Genomic DNA, 16,901 nt, shown 5'->3' on the forward strand with positions numbered 1-16,901 from the left:
CTCAAGGGTTCCAGTTCTGAGGGAACATTAAATCCATTTCTCAGAGTCTTGACTTCAAATACACATTAAGCCTCCTGGGTCACTAAGATGCTTGCTTCAAAGTTATATTTATACTCTGTTGGGAGAGAGTTTCAAAAGTTGTGTAGGACAAATAAAAACTGTGGGATAATATTTAGGCAATGCATATTTTCCTAGAAAGCACAAAATATGCTTCTTGTTTACTTAGTTTGACTGAAATGAGGATATATATATAGATACCTAAAGCGCTATATGAAATAGGACTCTTTGGGTATAATTCTGAGATAGCAACTGGAGTAGTTAAGTTACAAGTGATCAAATGGTTCCAGAAAGTATAGAGGAGGTCCAGTTACATCTGACTATCAGATAGACAATGAATACATTTTTAGTGTGTTTATCCCAAATATCGCAATATCATTATTTATATGTTATTCAAATCTAACTGGACATCCTGTATTTTTATTTGCTAAATTTGGCAACCTTAATTGAAATCCAATTAAACAAGCTTAGGCATATATGGGAATTTTGGGTTCAGAAAACCTAAGAAAGGTTTAAACAAATAAAGGCTAAAAAGGTCAAAGACGCAGCAAATCTACAGATCAGCGAGAAGCAGCATCACAAACATCTTCACTATTCTCCCCTAACTGTGCTTCATTTGTTGGCTCCATAGTCTTTTATTTATTTATTTATTTTTAAGATTTATTTATTTATTTATTTATTTATTTATTTATTTATTTATGATAGACATAGAGAGACACAGGAGGAGGGAGAAGCAGGCTCCATGCTGGGAGCCCGATGCGGGACTCGATCCCGGGACTCGATCGCGCCCTGGGCCAAAGGCAGGCGCCAAACCGCTGAGCCACCCAGGGATCCCTGGCTTCACAGTCTTTTATTGCAGACTTGCGTTAGTGGGAAAAATGCTTGAATTTTATATTTGAAAAATTTGCCAGTGGTGAGAAAAGGGTCAAATGCTCTTCCTACTTCCAGATCCAGAAATACTAAGGGAAGCGCTGTGATTGCTCTAGCCCTAGCCACCTGCCAATCTTTGTGATAGCCGCCTATGGTCATTGCATAGGATTTATAGAAAAAATAGCATCTTCCACAAAAACTATATAAGTAGTTTAAGACTGAGAAGCAAAGAAAAGGAACAGAAAGAGCTCTAAAGAGAACACGCTGCTCCCAGATGAAATGGTTTTGTTTTGTTTTGTTTTTTGTTTTTGGAAGGCAAATAGTAGGCCACAAACACAAATATGCGTTTCAATACAAATAAGTTCAAACAAAACAGGGATTTTATTGAAAGGATGCAGTACTATCTTAAAGAAAACATAGGGGGCAAGATATCCAGGCATTATAGAAGACCTGGACAATCAACACGAAGGCCATTAGGATACACGGTCTGTACTTCCTGTTTGTTTTTTCTTCTCTTTCTAGTTTAATTACTTAATCTCTACTGCCTGTTTATGTCTGGTCCAGGTAGTTACAGATAAATATCAGTGCATATATGGTGCATAACTACTGGAGGTGTATCTCATAGACAGCATGGCTGGGAACAGGGGGATACTTAAGAAAATTTAAGGACTGGGATAAAATTTTCCAAGAAAAGTTACCTATTACATTCTGATATTTTGAAATAAAAACAGCATTATTATTTATTTATTCTTAGTTCTAGACTCCAAGAGAAAATATATATTTTCATTTTCTATTATTTCCTTTTCCAAATTAACCACACCCTTGGGATAACCATTCTTTAGGAAACCATGTAACTTAATCATATTGATCAACAGTATTACAATGATCCATTGATCACTGAATAATACAGTCCGGGTGGTCACATTCTATGAATTCTATAAGCAGGGGTTCCCTACACTTACCAATGAAATAACAATTTCTTTTACTCTAATTGCCTAAAGGTTTTACCCTAAAGAGAACATTCTAACTAAGATGCATTTGTCATGTATACTTATAGAATATGATGAATTTGTGGCATGAACAGCTTGTCTCTTTGACTTAATACTGACAAACATTCAATTTGAAATTTGAAGAGGTAATGGTGGTAGTTACAGGGAAATGAAAAGCTTCAAAGCTTCACATTTTCTTGGCATGACCTCTACAACAGCATCTGTTCGTGTCTTTTTTTTTTTTTAATTCTTCAGTAATACTAGGAAGTTGCTGGACCAGATGAACTTCCTATGACCTATTTAATAGACCCAAACAATTAGCACGAATGGTATTTCAGTCACTCCTATGAGTAGATTTATGCTAGACAAGTATAATATCATGACCTTTTTATTTATTTTATATAACTTTCCATATACACTTCTCCTGACAATGCCTGGCACATAATCAGTGAGAGGCAATGATGGTCTGAAGCAAGGCTTTGCAGAGGATACAGAGATGTGCTATTATTTTCCATTGTCCCCAGTTCCATTCACTATACAGTATTCACCTCTGGACTCAGAAGGGCTAACCTTGCAGACTCTATGTTCCCTAATTGTTAGGAACAACCAATATAAATAATAAGTGAATCTTCAGAGTGAGTGGATATGATCATCTAAGGACGAAGAAGGAATAAGAATAGCAAGTGGAATTCTGAGGTATACCTGTGTATAATGAGTGTATGGAGGAAGAGGAACCCCACAAAGGAGACTGAGATTCAGACTTTTAGGTGGTGAAAACACTAAGAGAAAATGGGACCCAGGGAGAGTCACAGAACTGACAAGAAGAAATATCGATAAGGGATGGATGAACAGCATCAAATGGAACAAAGGGAATACTGGAAAGCATCTATTGAATTTGTCAGGTCAGGTCAAGTCAACAATGTCATTACTGAGAGCAGTTTCAGTGGAGTGATAAGGAAAGAACTCAGAACACAGCAAATTAAAAAGAATAGAAGGTATTAAGGTTTAGAAAATGCTATCAACTACTCTTTTAAAAAGGTTGTATGTGGCCAAACTAAGTATAAAGTATAAACACTCATTTTGCATATTCTAATATGACCTAGTAATCCCATAAGCCTAAGACTACCTTAATTAAAATATTCACCAATGACCTTATTAAGACTCTATATATGTTCCTAGGAACTCAAAAAGGGAATTGCTATTCCTCAGCTTTTCTTTTTCTTTTGTAACAATAACACTTCTTAGTCATTTCCAAAGCATGTACCTGGAAAGTCAATCCAACAAAAGAAAGAAAAAAATAATTATGTATCTGAATTTTCTCCCTTTCAACAAGTCATTTATTGACATTTAAAACATTTCCCCAATCCCAAAGTAGAAGACATACTGTGTCAGTAGTTTGTGCTTAGTTAATATGGATTATAGAAAAATAATTTGTCAACAGCTGGTTCTGTCATTGCTTTCTTACTAAGAATGTTGCTATAGATTACCAAAATGAAAGGAAATTATAAACAGAAGTTTATATTATTCTATCTTTGTTTTGGAAACTTTCCCATTCCCCTCCTAGTCTGTTTTATACTTTTCTAAGTAGTTATTCTTTCTCTATACCCATCTTCCTGGAGGTCCTATCTAAAGTGCTCGCAAAGAAAGATTTGATAAACTTATTGACACCAACAAACGATGGCAAAAGCAGTCAAATGTGTTACCTCTCCCAAGATGGTTGTATATGCAAGAACTAAAGTCCAGTAATGAATTTCAATTTTAAGAATTTTAGTTGTATAGAAGGATGTGAAGCATCACAGCTATTCATGGTCCTATCAAAATATCACAAATAGGACTTACTCTACCTAAATATAAGGCAACTATTAAATTGTGTTTTCAGCTAAAAGAACATGTACCTTCAAAAAAAGGATTTATGTGATGGAATGTCAAGTTCATTTTTTGTTGATATTTTAGAAATATTTCCAATGAGATGATCACTAGTCTTTCATTTAGACATGTGACTATGCAGCTGAAGATTTCAAAGGAGTTTGTGTAGCAGGTTGACTTTTGACACTATCATAGTTCCATGGCTGTTGTTCTTATGAACATGTGAGAGCATTTCAAAGAAAGTGGTGGAAACTTCTAAATTAAAGGTTCTTCAATGTGGATCAGACTATTATCTAACTAACATTTTCAAGGCTTCTGCTTCCTTTAGGTGAATGGCAGTCCTTGACTGACAGTCACAAGATAGCTCAAGAACATGATTACAGCAAAACAACTTGCCTCAGTCAGATACAGACTTTGAGTGATAGTGCTCTCTTGGCTTAATAAAGCTAAGCACCATTTATAATCAGTACTTCACTTTGCTTTTTTCTATCATATAGCATATTGGTTGTTCTGTTGTTATAGTAACATCTGCATAGGTGTTCATTTGTACTCTCCCACTGTGTAGGTACTCCAATTCTTAAGCTCATAGCTACACAATAGTTATACAAAATGTAGTGTGAATTTTTATAAGCCAGTAGTCATCATCATTAGTTAATGTATCAAACCTTTCTACTACTTAATGTAATTTTATTTCAACTCATATTTGTATATATTGAAAAAGTCTTCAGCATTTCATTTTAAGTGTTGAAAACTATCACCAAAAGTGATCACTTCAACAGCACAATATACTAAAATTGGAATGATACAGAGAAGATTAGCATGGTCCCAGTGCAAGGATAACACACAAATTCATAAAGCATTCTATATTTTTAAAAAATGATCACTGAAAAATATGAGCCATATAAGCTAAAAACAACTAGCCTCAGTCTTGAAAGATCATATAAAAGATTTATGAAATGTATAGACATTAGGAAAGTATTTTCATATAATGACAGGTTTGATTACAACTTGATAATGAGGGATCCCTGGGTGGCGCAGTGGTTTGGTGCTTGCCTTTGGCCCAGGGCGCGATCCTGGAGACCCGGGATTGAATCCCACATCGGGCTCCCGGTGCATGGAGCCTGCTTCTCCCTCTGCCTGTGTCTCTGCCTGCCTCTCTCTCTCTCTCTCTCTATGACTATAATAAATAAAAAATAAATAAAAAAAAAGCTTGATAATGATATCATATGTAACAGACATTTTTATTGATGAAAAGTTTGTCATTCTATTATTCTGTTAGTAAACCATCTTGATTGAACATCACTGAGATCTTTAGAAGTATAGAATAAGATTTAGATTTGTCTTTTGAATTTTTTCAAATGTCATTCTCCTTTAAAATTATTCTCATGCTACAGCTGACTGTAACATACAGAAGTATAGTAAGTTGGACACAATGAAAAGATTTTTACTATTGATTTAAGGAATGATGAAATACATTTGAAAAAATAATTATTTCATGAAGCATTACTTACAGACTCTAAGTAATGTAAGCCTGTTAAGTTTTCCTCCTTTTTCACTTCCTTACTTTTTTTTATTCTTTCTATCCCTATTTTTCTCTCTTGGGAAGACATATTGTCAAAACATCAAAGTAAGGTCTCCTAAGATTGCTTGTACTTCTGAAAGCTCAGTCTTCTCTGCTATATCTTTGGCTTCCTTGTGTTTTTTTGTGTCATCAGGACTGAAGAGATATGTGATGGTAGAAATCTAGTTCAAAAGCCAAAGAATGGTTAAATAAATTGGGTGGCATAGATATTTGAGAAGACAGGTAAGCACTTGATATTGCACAGGCTTTTTCATGACAGGAAAACCTTACTTCGTCAACTTCACAATTAAACAACAAGATAACTCTTATGCACTTCAAAACACATTCCTAACTTAAGAATCACAGCGGAAAGACATTGCTTTTTCTCCAGGGCTACAGGAAGATTGTGCAAGGGGATCTGAATGGAGGAAGGGGTATGGAGTTGGTGGGACTGAATGTTAGACAAGCGACGAATGTACCTACTAATAAGGGGAATTTAGAATGATCTTTGATTACAAGGCAGTGTCTTTTTAGCTATATGTTTGCTCATCGAAAATGTTTGGAAGAAAGATTTCCTATTGCCCCTTGTGTTTACTATATGGCAATTTTGAGAATTTACCAGTGGAAAATTTTAGAATCCAAACAAAAAGCCTTTAAGAAATTAGAGTAGTTTCCATGATATATAAAATCACATAATAATATCCCACAAAGATTTAGGAGTATTTATTATTTGTCAGGCTCATAATATGGCTTATATTGAGTATAGATGATTTCACTATACTATTATAACATATATAATAACTTTATTTATTGTTGTGGCTTTGGATTTCAGTGGGAGAGCGTAACTGTATCTGGTTTAATTCCCATTTTTGGGAAATGAAGACAAAGTGCATTTGAAGCTTCCCTAGGCATATTAAGCAACTGGAAATCCACTTGGGAGAGAAGCCATGACAGAATGAAGGTATAACCTCCAGTACTATAGCAACTATTTACTCATATCACTGGGCCTGGTAAGGAGGGTACCAGGATAATTTTAGAGGAGGAAATGTTGCCAATCCCTCCTCTAATTTAAAAAGAGGTAAACCCTACATGTCATATGTCTCCTTAGGATCAGAAAGAGCCTTTGGGGGTTTACCTAAAGTTAGATAAATATACCTACATCTATGTCTCTATCCTAGAAATATAATAACACAGGAGATATTTGTTAATAATCATGGTAGTATTTACCCAGGATCCAGTCTAATTTGGAAGACATCAGCTTCTTCCGCTCCTATAAACCTTATTTTCAAAACTGGGAAGAGCAATTGCTTCCATGTGTCCACTGAGCCTGACCTACTCAAAATTTTTCTCAAACTCTTGGGCAGTCTTTCAACTCAAGCAAAATTGGATTGGGGAACATTTTTTCCACTGTTTTGTAGTGTTCTATATTACTATACTAATCCAATTTCAGAACATTCATCTAAAATATAAGGCTTGAAAAAAAATAAAATAAAATACAAGGTTTGAGAAGGAATGAGTTAAATATAATTGTTTTGCTTCTCTTCACTCATTTTGGTTTTATTTTGTTATTTTGTTTTTTGAAAACTAATCTGCCTTCAATACATGACCAATAACTTTGTATCAGTTGAATGGAGGAAAACATACTGGTCAATGGCCTACCCAACAATATATGCTGTTTGCCACCTACAGAGCCACATGTACTAAAATGTACTAAAAAGACTGTACAGGATAGAACTAAAATTAATCCATTGTGAGATTTCCTACCAAGCCCAGGGTGTTCTGGGGCCATTATTATTATTATTATTAATTATTATTATTATTATTATTATTATTATTATTATTTTAAGTTTTGTTTATTTATTCATGAGACAGAGGGAGAGAGGCAGAGACACAGGCAGAGAAAGAAGCGGGTTCCATGCAGGGAGGCCAACATGGAACTCGATCCTGGGTCTCCAGGATCATGCCCTGGGCTGAAGATGGTGCTAAACTGCTGAGCCACCCGGGCTGCCTTGGGGCCATTATTTAAACAGCCTTGAGGAGTGGCTGTTGATACAGGTGGCTATAGACACAACTACTCTCCAAGCAGTTGGACAACCAGCTTTAATAAATTTCTTTTCTAAGTAGTTTATTCCTGAAGATAGCAGTTGGCCACCTGAAATACTTAGAGAAATCACAAGCAACCAGTTAACTTTAAATAAGGTACTAGATCTTAAATACAGGATTAAAAATGCCATGCTGAGGATGCCTGGGTGGCTCGGTGGTTGAGTGCCTGCTCTTGGCTCAGAGTGTGATCCTGGAGTCCCAGGATTGAGTCCCACAGTGGGCTTCCCATAGGGAGCCTACTTCTTCCTCTGCCTATGTCTCTGCCTCTCTGTTTCTCATGGATAAATAAATAAAATCTTTTTTAAAATGCCACGCTGTTATGACCTAAAATATCAAAGATGTTTTCTCAATTATAGTTAAAAAGATATTACCATTTCTCAATATTTCATTTATTCTTAATCACTGGCAAAATGTCTGGCCTTTCACAGATAGATTTAGGCGACAAAACAAGGGTTTTTTTAAAGACACATATTAGCAAGCTACATTTATACTCAAGGACCTATAATATAAATGAGATGTGTCCCTTAAAGCCATTCACTACAAAGTAGATAATTATATGAAAACTTATCAGGACTTGGTTTACCCATTAGTAAAATGGAACTAAAAATTGTATTTATTTCAAAGAGCTTATCTGGAGATAAGTGAGATAATAGAGTAACATACTTCGTACAAAGCAAGCTTTCAATAGATTTTAGATATCATTAGGACATGATATTTGTCTTCAGTGACTAGTATATAGTCTGAAAAATTCAACTATATATATACATAGTAGTCACTTAAATGGCACTCATTATTTTGCATGACCATTTGTTTGTTATAACCTCTAAACAATTCAGCAGAACTATAAAATTCCTCAAAATAATCCGGAAGTAAGTAATAGTTTCCTCTTCTTACTTGTCCAAAATAGTAATGGTAAGAAATCATTCTTTGAAACCCTATTTTACACCAAAGCATGTCTGTGAGCTTCCCTCTTTGACTATTTCAGAAGCTTCTTTTAAGTCATTATATCAAGTCTATCCATGCTTCAGTTCAGCACAACAAATATCTGGTGAGTATTTACTGTATTCAAAGCATGAGTAACATGAACCCTGTCTTCAAAGAGCTTATAAATTGTGTGTAATTTAAATTATCAAGCTGCACATTTTAAAGTAAGTCAGCAAACTTTGAAATACCTGATTCTATAATATTATCAGCAACCTTTAAGTTTAGATCAACTTTAGTTGTTGCTAACCTTAACAGATATATAGCCCATCTTTTCTGATACCATGTCTCCTTATTACCACATTTAGAGATGAAAGAATTGAAACAATGAGGGTCAAGTGAGTTGCTCCATGATTAATGAAGCAAAGAGTAAAACTCATTGTCTCCTCATATGTTTAACCAAGAGCTCTAGAGATAATAAATTGTGAACAATTTAAATCAAATGGAAATGTTAAAACTTATTGGAGCAATGTTGAGGCCAGTATTCTGGTTAATAAAATATGCCCAGAAGTAATTTCAGTTATGTGTAGTACTCATTATACTATAAGAATGGTATAGTTTGCTTCAAACAATGTTTAAAAAATAGAAATAGTATCCATCAATGGATATATTTTCTTTTTGAATTTACTGACAAAAAAAGGTGCAGATGGCACCCCAAATAAGAGACTGGCATGGACCAGTATCTTCTCTGTGAAAATGACTAATGTATTACTACACTTCTGCCAGAACCTACATAAAGAGACTGCCAAAAATGATCATATCATTATCAGCTAGTGTTCCCAATTGTTCACTGTTTGTATCACATATGGATCCTCTGAAATGTAGAACTCCTACCTGAAGAAACCCTAATATCATTATAAAACATGAACTTTTGCATGTTTTAAAAATGTTTTAAGAAAACCGTATTTGTTCTACAATAAACAGACATATTTCCCTGGTGTCAGTTAAAGAAATAAAAGAGATTCAAGTTTTAAAAGTTACATTTGGGGGACCCCTGGCTGGCTCCGCAGTTGACGGTCTGCCTTCATCTCAGGGCGTAATCCAGGGATCCAGGATCGAGTCCCACCCACATCGGGCTCCCTGCAAGAAGCCTGCTTCTCCCTCTGCCTGTGTCTCTGTTTCTCTCTGTGTGTCTCTCATGAACAAGTAAATAAATTCTTTTTAAGTTATATTTGGAAAGCCAAATTAGAATATAAAGAAAATTAGATATAAGACTATAAAACCAAGCAGCTTTGTTCTTTCATGTCCTCTATATTTTTAGCTAATAGCCATCTACCAAACATCTAGCATTAACCATTTGGTCATATACTATCACAGATTTCTCTTAATTTGTGAGGCCTTTTTTTTTTTAAAGATTTATTTATTTATTTTAGGGAGGAGAAAGTGGGGAAGGGGCAGAGGGAGAGAATATTCCAGCAGACTCCCCACTGAGAGTGGAGCCTGACACAGACCCCACGTGGGGCTTAATCTCACCCCCCATTGAGATCATGACCTGAGTGAAACCAAGAGCTGGTCACTTAACTAACTGAGCCATACAGGCACCCCAATTTCTGAGGCTTTAATATGGATTATTGAATGGGATAGTGCAATATATCCAATTCTCATAATATATTCCATGATATTAAAATTGATAGAATATGAAATAAGAGGTTAGTCTATATATGTATAAAATATAACACATAAGCACGGTTTAGCTTCTCAGTACCAAAGTTAGTTGGTTTTTACATCAATATATATATCTACATAATCAAACAACAAGGAACTAGGAAGTGATGCACACATATCTACATACACATACAGAGACAGAACCTTTTACATTACCAACTACAGAAATTGAGATATAGAACATCTTAATATGTAAAATAGAAAATATGATACAGTAATTTGAAAAATAGTCTTCGGGAATGGAGGAGGTTGAATAGGTGAAGCACAGAGGACTTTTAGGGAAAAAAGATTTAAGGAAAATATTCTTCATGATATTGTAATGGGGACATATGACATTATACATTTGTCAAATGCATAGGACTTTAAAGCAAGAAGAATGAAACATAATGAAAAAATTAGAAAAAAACATTCAGGAAGCTAGGGGATAGCTGAATGTAACAAAAAAAATCTAACTATATTATAAATGTACAAAATACCCCCACTGAAGGAAGAAAAGGAAAAGTGCTGACCTAAGTAACTGGAAAGGAGTGGACTCTGTAACACTAAAATCGAAAGTATGCATAAATACCATACCCTAGCTCTTAAAGTTGGTAAAGGTTAACAATTCTGAAATAATTATACATGTATACTAGAACTGAATAATTAAGTAAATGAGTGCTGGATGGTGGAGTCAGTTTTCTTACTGTTGGAATGGAAAATTATAAACAAGCATGAAAAGGCTAGAATGATTCATGTAGTAATGGATTTGAGATAGAGACATCAATTAGAGCTCAATATAGATACAGATGGATATATATATATATACATATATATGAAGATTTTATATGTATATATATACACACATGGAGGGGGTCTAGAGAGAAAGAGAGATTGATACAAATCTAGATAAAATATGAATAGACGTGTATATACTCATAGGTTATTTTACATTTTTTTCTTTGCTCTGTCAGCTGAAGGGGCAATGGCATTCCAGTAGCAGAGTATAACTAGTATCACATCTTGGTTTCTAACACCACTTTCCAAGAAAAGGGACCAAAGTTGCTTTAAAAATGGTTAATTCTAGCACTGGACAGGAAATATTCAAAATGAGGTTGGAGTATGTAGTACTGCCAGAAAGGAAGGAAGTGTTAACTAACATGCACACACGTGTACACACACACACACACACACACACAGTGATGGGACTGTGTCAAAGCGACGTAGGAACCAACTGAAAGAATTTCCAGTGGCCAAAATGGCATAACTTGAGCAATAAAATAAATAAAATAGTACTGAATTTAGCCCAAAATCTAAATAAATAGTTATGAATCCATAACAATATATAAATGATTTTTAAAGATTTTATTTATTTATTTATGAGACACACAGAGAGAGGCAGAGACATAGGCAAAGGGAGAAGCAGGTTCCCTGTGGGGAGGCCCATGCAGGACTCGATTCCAGGATCCCGGGATCATGATGTGAGCCAAAGGCAGATGCTCAACCACTGAGCCACCCACATGCCCCTAAATAATTGAATAAAGGAAGATAATAGACAAATATCCCACACAAAACAATGCCAAATAAATTATGTAGAAACTTCATCGTCACAGAAGTGGAAGATAATTCTCTGCTTAAGTCCTGCTTCTCAATGACTTTCCTCCAAAGAACACAGAACAAATGGGGGCTTTTATTTATTTATTTTTTTATTTTTTGACATTAATTAATTAATTAATTAATTTTTATTGGAGTTCAATTTTCCAACATATAGCATAACACCCAGTGCTCATCCCGCCAAGTGCCCCCCTCAGTGCCCATCACCCAGTCACCCCAACCCCCTGCCCACCTCCCCTGCCTCTACCCCTTGTTCATTTCCCAGAGTTAGGTGTCTCTTATGTTTTGTCACCCTCACTGATATTTTCACTCATTTTCTCTCCTTTCCCTTTATTCCCTTTCACTAACTTTTATATTCCCCAAATGAATGAGACCATATAATGTTTGTCCTTCTCCAATTTCACTCAGCATAATACCCTCCAGGTCCATCCACGTCGAAGCAAATGGTGGGTATTTGTCGTTTCTAATGGCTGAGTAAGATTCCATTGTATACATAGACCACATCTTCTTTATCCATTCATCTTTCGATGGACACCGAGGCTCCTTCCACAGTTTGGCTATTGCGGACATTGCTGCTATATACATCGGGGTGCAGGTGTCCGGGCGTTTCACTGCATCTGTATCTTTGGGGTAAATCCCCACCAGTGCAATTGCTGGGTCGTAGGGCAGGTCTATTTTTAACTCTTTGAGGAACCTCCACACAGTTTTCCAGAGTGGCTGCACCAGTTCACATTCCCACCAACAGTGCAAGAGGGTTCCAAATGGGGGATTTTTAAAAAGTTAACTTTCATTACAGAAATTTGATCAACACCACCTCATCCAAGTGATCAAAAACAAGATCAAAAATAATAATCTTGTTGACAGATGTAGCCCTGATGAAAATGGTACTTCACTTCTGTGATCTTCCTCCTAAAATCTCATAACCCCAATTTAAGCGCAATAAAATCATCATACAAATCCTATCTAATGATGTTCTACAAAAGACCTGACCAGCACTTTTCAAAACTCTTGAGATCACCAAAATCAAGCAAAATCTGGGAAATAGTAACAGTCAAGAAGAGTCCAAGGAGATATGATAACTAAATGTAAGGATTCTGGAAAAGATAATGATATTAGGTAAAATGTAAGTCAATGTGAATGAAGTATGGGCTTGAGTTGATACTGATGTATCAATTAATTGTGTCAAATACCATAGCACTGTAAGATGCTAATAGTGAAGTACACTGCAAGTGATGTATATGGGAACTCTGTACTGTCTCTGTAACTTTTCTGTAAATCTAAATCAATGCTAAGATAAAATTTTGTTTAATGGAAACGTGATCATGTGGATGAATTGAATTATGGATGAACCTTAAAGTGCTGTATTGTTACTGAGTATAAAATGAGTAGAGGGTATAATTTAATAGATAAGAGCTCAGGAGAAAAGATTTTTATTTGAATACCAACTTGAAACTCCTGTTTAGCTAAGCAAGTCAGTGCTCCAACAAGAGTGTAAGCTGTCACAGTGCCATGAAAGCAGATGGCCATGAATGCACACAACTGGGAAACAAAACCCCAGGACCAGTTGGAAATAATATAGGATTCCCAGTCCAGGATGTCCAAATTGTGACAGACTTTTTGTTTATTTTTTATTTTAGTAAAATCAGTTTATTGAATTAATTTCAAAGGATGTTATAGGTTACAAGCACACCCAATATAGTGATTAGAAAACAGTAAAAACTTCTTACTGGATTGGACAATAGAATTACTTCTGCCTTTATAAGAAAAATAAGTATCTGGTTATTTTTAATTGCAAGCACTCTAGGGTCTCTTTTCAGCTCATCATTTGAAGATTTTCATTTCTAATATAAGACCCTCTCTCTATCAAAACATATCACATATTTTAAAAATACTGTTGTGATAAAACTACAGTGATCTTCAGGAGAAAGAGCTCACCAATCCAAAATTGCAGTCGGGTCCTATCCAGTAGATCCCCCAGGTCAACCTCAGTCATCATGTTCTTTGAGTACGAGGCAACTGGTCTGTCTCATTGCTAGACATATACCTTAGACACATTATACCTACATTCCTGAAGAATTCTAAAGTGACCTTATCATTACCCACATCTTAAGGATAACAAAAAAGCCTTACAACTACAACCCCAATTGCATTATATTTATACCTTTTCCCCAAATAGCCTTGCCACTGTCCATTCACATTTCCATTTAAATGATATTATTCTAATTTATGACTAAGTATAGTAAGACTTTGTATGACTAAGTCATATATACAGGTCTTTGCTTTTCATATCTAGAATACAAAATTTTAAAGGCAGTTGACTCAGCTATAACACCTAACAGATTTCTCAAATACTTTGTAATTTTTTAAAAAACATGTATTTTTAAAAATAATAAAGTTTTCTGAGGCCCAAGATAAATTGCCACAGACCCACAAAAATATGTAACAGATCCCATAAGACTTTCCTATTACTTGCCATTATGATTTACTTTTCTAAAATAACTGTACATATGTTTCCCTCAGAAACATAGCAGGGATACCTTAAATCAGAGAAGTGATACAACACTATGAAATTTGTGAGAAATAATATCGTCATTAAAAGCATGGGCTCTAGAACCACACTTCCTGTTCTAAAGCTCAAATGCTTCATACACTTGCTGTGTGACACTGAAGAAGTTACCAAACATCTCTTGCTTCATTTTCTTTATCTGCAAAATGCTACCTTGTCATAATCTAACAATATGTTGTTTGCCACTAAAGCAGGTAGAAACAACTCTATAGGTACATAGTGCCTAACATATGGTAAGGTAGAGGTTCATTGAATGAAGGAATAAATGAATGAATGAGTCATTACTAGTAGAAAAGGAATGAATATGCACAGTAGGAAATACAAATGGAACCAGTGGAAATTGTTAAGTGATAAATGGAACTCTTTGCTATTGTAATGATAGCAGAAATGTATTGGCAGTGTTGTTCAGTATTCGACCCAGTGGAGCTAATACTGTCAGCCGTCTTTCTGGAGATGTATCTGAAATATTAGTCATGTTGTTTTCTCAACTTATTTCCATTCAGGATGAAACTTCATCAGCTTCACACCTAATATAGGTGGTTCACAGCCTTTCAGTAAATTTAAGGTAATTTATGATTTCATCTTTCTCAAGTAATTTTCAATCAAGTAAAGTTATCCAACAAGACTGGAAGTTGCACATGGAAACATTTTATTTTAAGGTTTCATTAGTATGCATAAATTCACAGCCCCTCCCAATCTCTATCCATTTTTGCAAGTAATTGAAAAAAGTGACTCAACATATGTGGATACCAGTTTTTAGGTTAGCAAATGGGGCATGGCATTTTAAATGTTTTAAATGTGGAACATTAACTGTGTTATAATTTAATTTCTAATAATGAACCCGATTCTCCTTCCAAAATGAAGACAACATCCTGCAGTAAACATGAAAAACAGGGGGTATCGTAGACAGCACATTATGGCATGAGGCAGGACATCTGTTTTCCAGCCTCCTTATTCATTACATACAGGTGATGAACTTTACCTCACTTGGCCTCAGTTTCTTCATCTGTAGAACAGGAATGATCATTATGCACCCACATAAAAGCAGAAGTTTAACCAACTCCTTAGATTTACTATTTATTCAGCCCCTACTATGTGCCCCGTTCAGAATTGGCCCACTCCTTTGTGATTTGTACAAGAGCTCACGTGGGTGTGAACTGGGAAAGAACCACTGGTACAGTCAACCACAGTGGGTGACATGGGAGTGCGTGGATCCTTACTCATGCAGCTTACTTGTACATCTGGTCCTGCTTGGGCTCCATCCCAATGTCCCATTTTCACCTTAGAATGAGTGCTGCTAAGTACATCTGACTTTGGCAATTCTAACAGAATCTAGCTTATAGTGGGCATTTCCGGAAACCTGGTTACTTGGTATTTGCTCCAAAGTTAAGCATTCCATCTCTACTAAGGCCCAGTCAAGAGCTATGTCTCATTAGCTATGTAGCTAATCTCTGCTACAGATGGCATGGTGTTCCAGATTCCAGAAGCCCTCAGCTGAATTCTCCCACTGGGCATTGTCCATAATCTCTGTACTGGTTCTTTTCCCAATACTGATACCTGAACATCTTAAAGTCTGCAGGATCATATGGACCAAGTGGCCAGGCTGAAGCCCTGCAGCCTGGAACTTCTGCAGAGCTATTTTCTGATCCCAGCTCAACCTAAAGCTAATTGCTCTCACGTCACCACCACTATTGCACTAAGGTAGTACTCTCAGGACGGGAATGTGCTGCATCCAGAAACCAAAAAATATCTACCAAGGTACACTGTTTTCTTTCTTGTTGTAGGGGATGCAAGATGTAGGAATTTATATTTTGCTTTGGAGGAGCCAGCCTGACACACTGCTGACGTCTATATCCATGAATTTCACATAGTAGATCCCTGAAACTGCCTTGAGTTTATCTCTTACCCTTGGAGTACAGGTGTCTTGCCAAAGTCACCAGCACTCTAGCCACCCCTTGCTCATCCTGTCCAACCAGAACAATGTCGTTTCTGTAATGCATCTTTGTGACATTCTGTGTGATGGTCATGCGTTTCAGTTTTTGTGGACTATATTATGACACAAGCAGGAAGGTTAATGGATCCTAAAAGCAACTGTTCCTGATCTACTTTTCTAATGGAAATGAAGAGAAATGAGCATGCCAAAATACTGGCGGCATATCATGTACTTGAAATCTTAATATCTGCTTCTAACAGTGATACCACATCAGCCAGAGCAACAAGGAGCAAGACTATTACTTGGTTAAGTCTGCATTCGTCTACAGTTACTCTGAAGGATGAGGTTTCTATAATCCCAAGCTAAATATAAAATAAAAAGAAATATGATAAGGTAAATAGGGCAAAATGAAACATGATAAAGACTACCATAGGTACTCACAAGTATAATGGTTGGAACATTAATAATGGTACTAATCTCCCTCCAATACCTACTAGGATAGCTCTTATTCCATAGATGAAGGACCCAAGGTGGGTTTTGTTCCAACTGCCAGGTATATCAGTTCCAGTTATAAATACTTGGTAACTGGGAATGACCACTGAGTCCTCTGACCCAGTGGCTACACTGTGAACTAGATCTTATCCAGGACTCCCTAAATGCCTGCGCTCTAAATGGGATGCCATGATATTTTTAGTGTTAAAACACCACCATCTGACTTTC

At 35.9% G+C, this 16,901-nt stretch overlaps 1 long non-coding RNA gene and 1 other non-coding gene across 3 annotated transcripts in view; one reads left to right on the forward strand and one right to left on the reverse strand.

Moving 5' to 3' along the window:
* LOC112926577 (uncharacterized) overlaps positions 1-16,901 on the reverse strand; it is a 459,344-nt gene that overhangs the window by 365,112 nt on the left and 77,331 nt on the right. The window lies entirely within an intron of this gene.
* Positions 4,546-4,653, forward strand: LOC112926615 (U6 spliceosomal RNA). Its single transcript, XR_003236368.1, has one exon. It is a non-coding gene; the product is annotated as a U6 spliceosomal RNA (small nuclear RNA).

The sequence above is a fragment of the Vulpes vulpes genome, chromosome 6 (genome assembly GCF_048418805.1).
Source record: "Vulpes vulpes isolate BD-2025 chromosome 6, VulVul3, whole genome shotgun sequence".
Lineage (NCBI taxonomy): Eukaryota > Metazoa > Chordata > Mammalia > Carnivora > Canidae > Vulpes > Vulpes vulpes.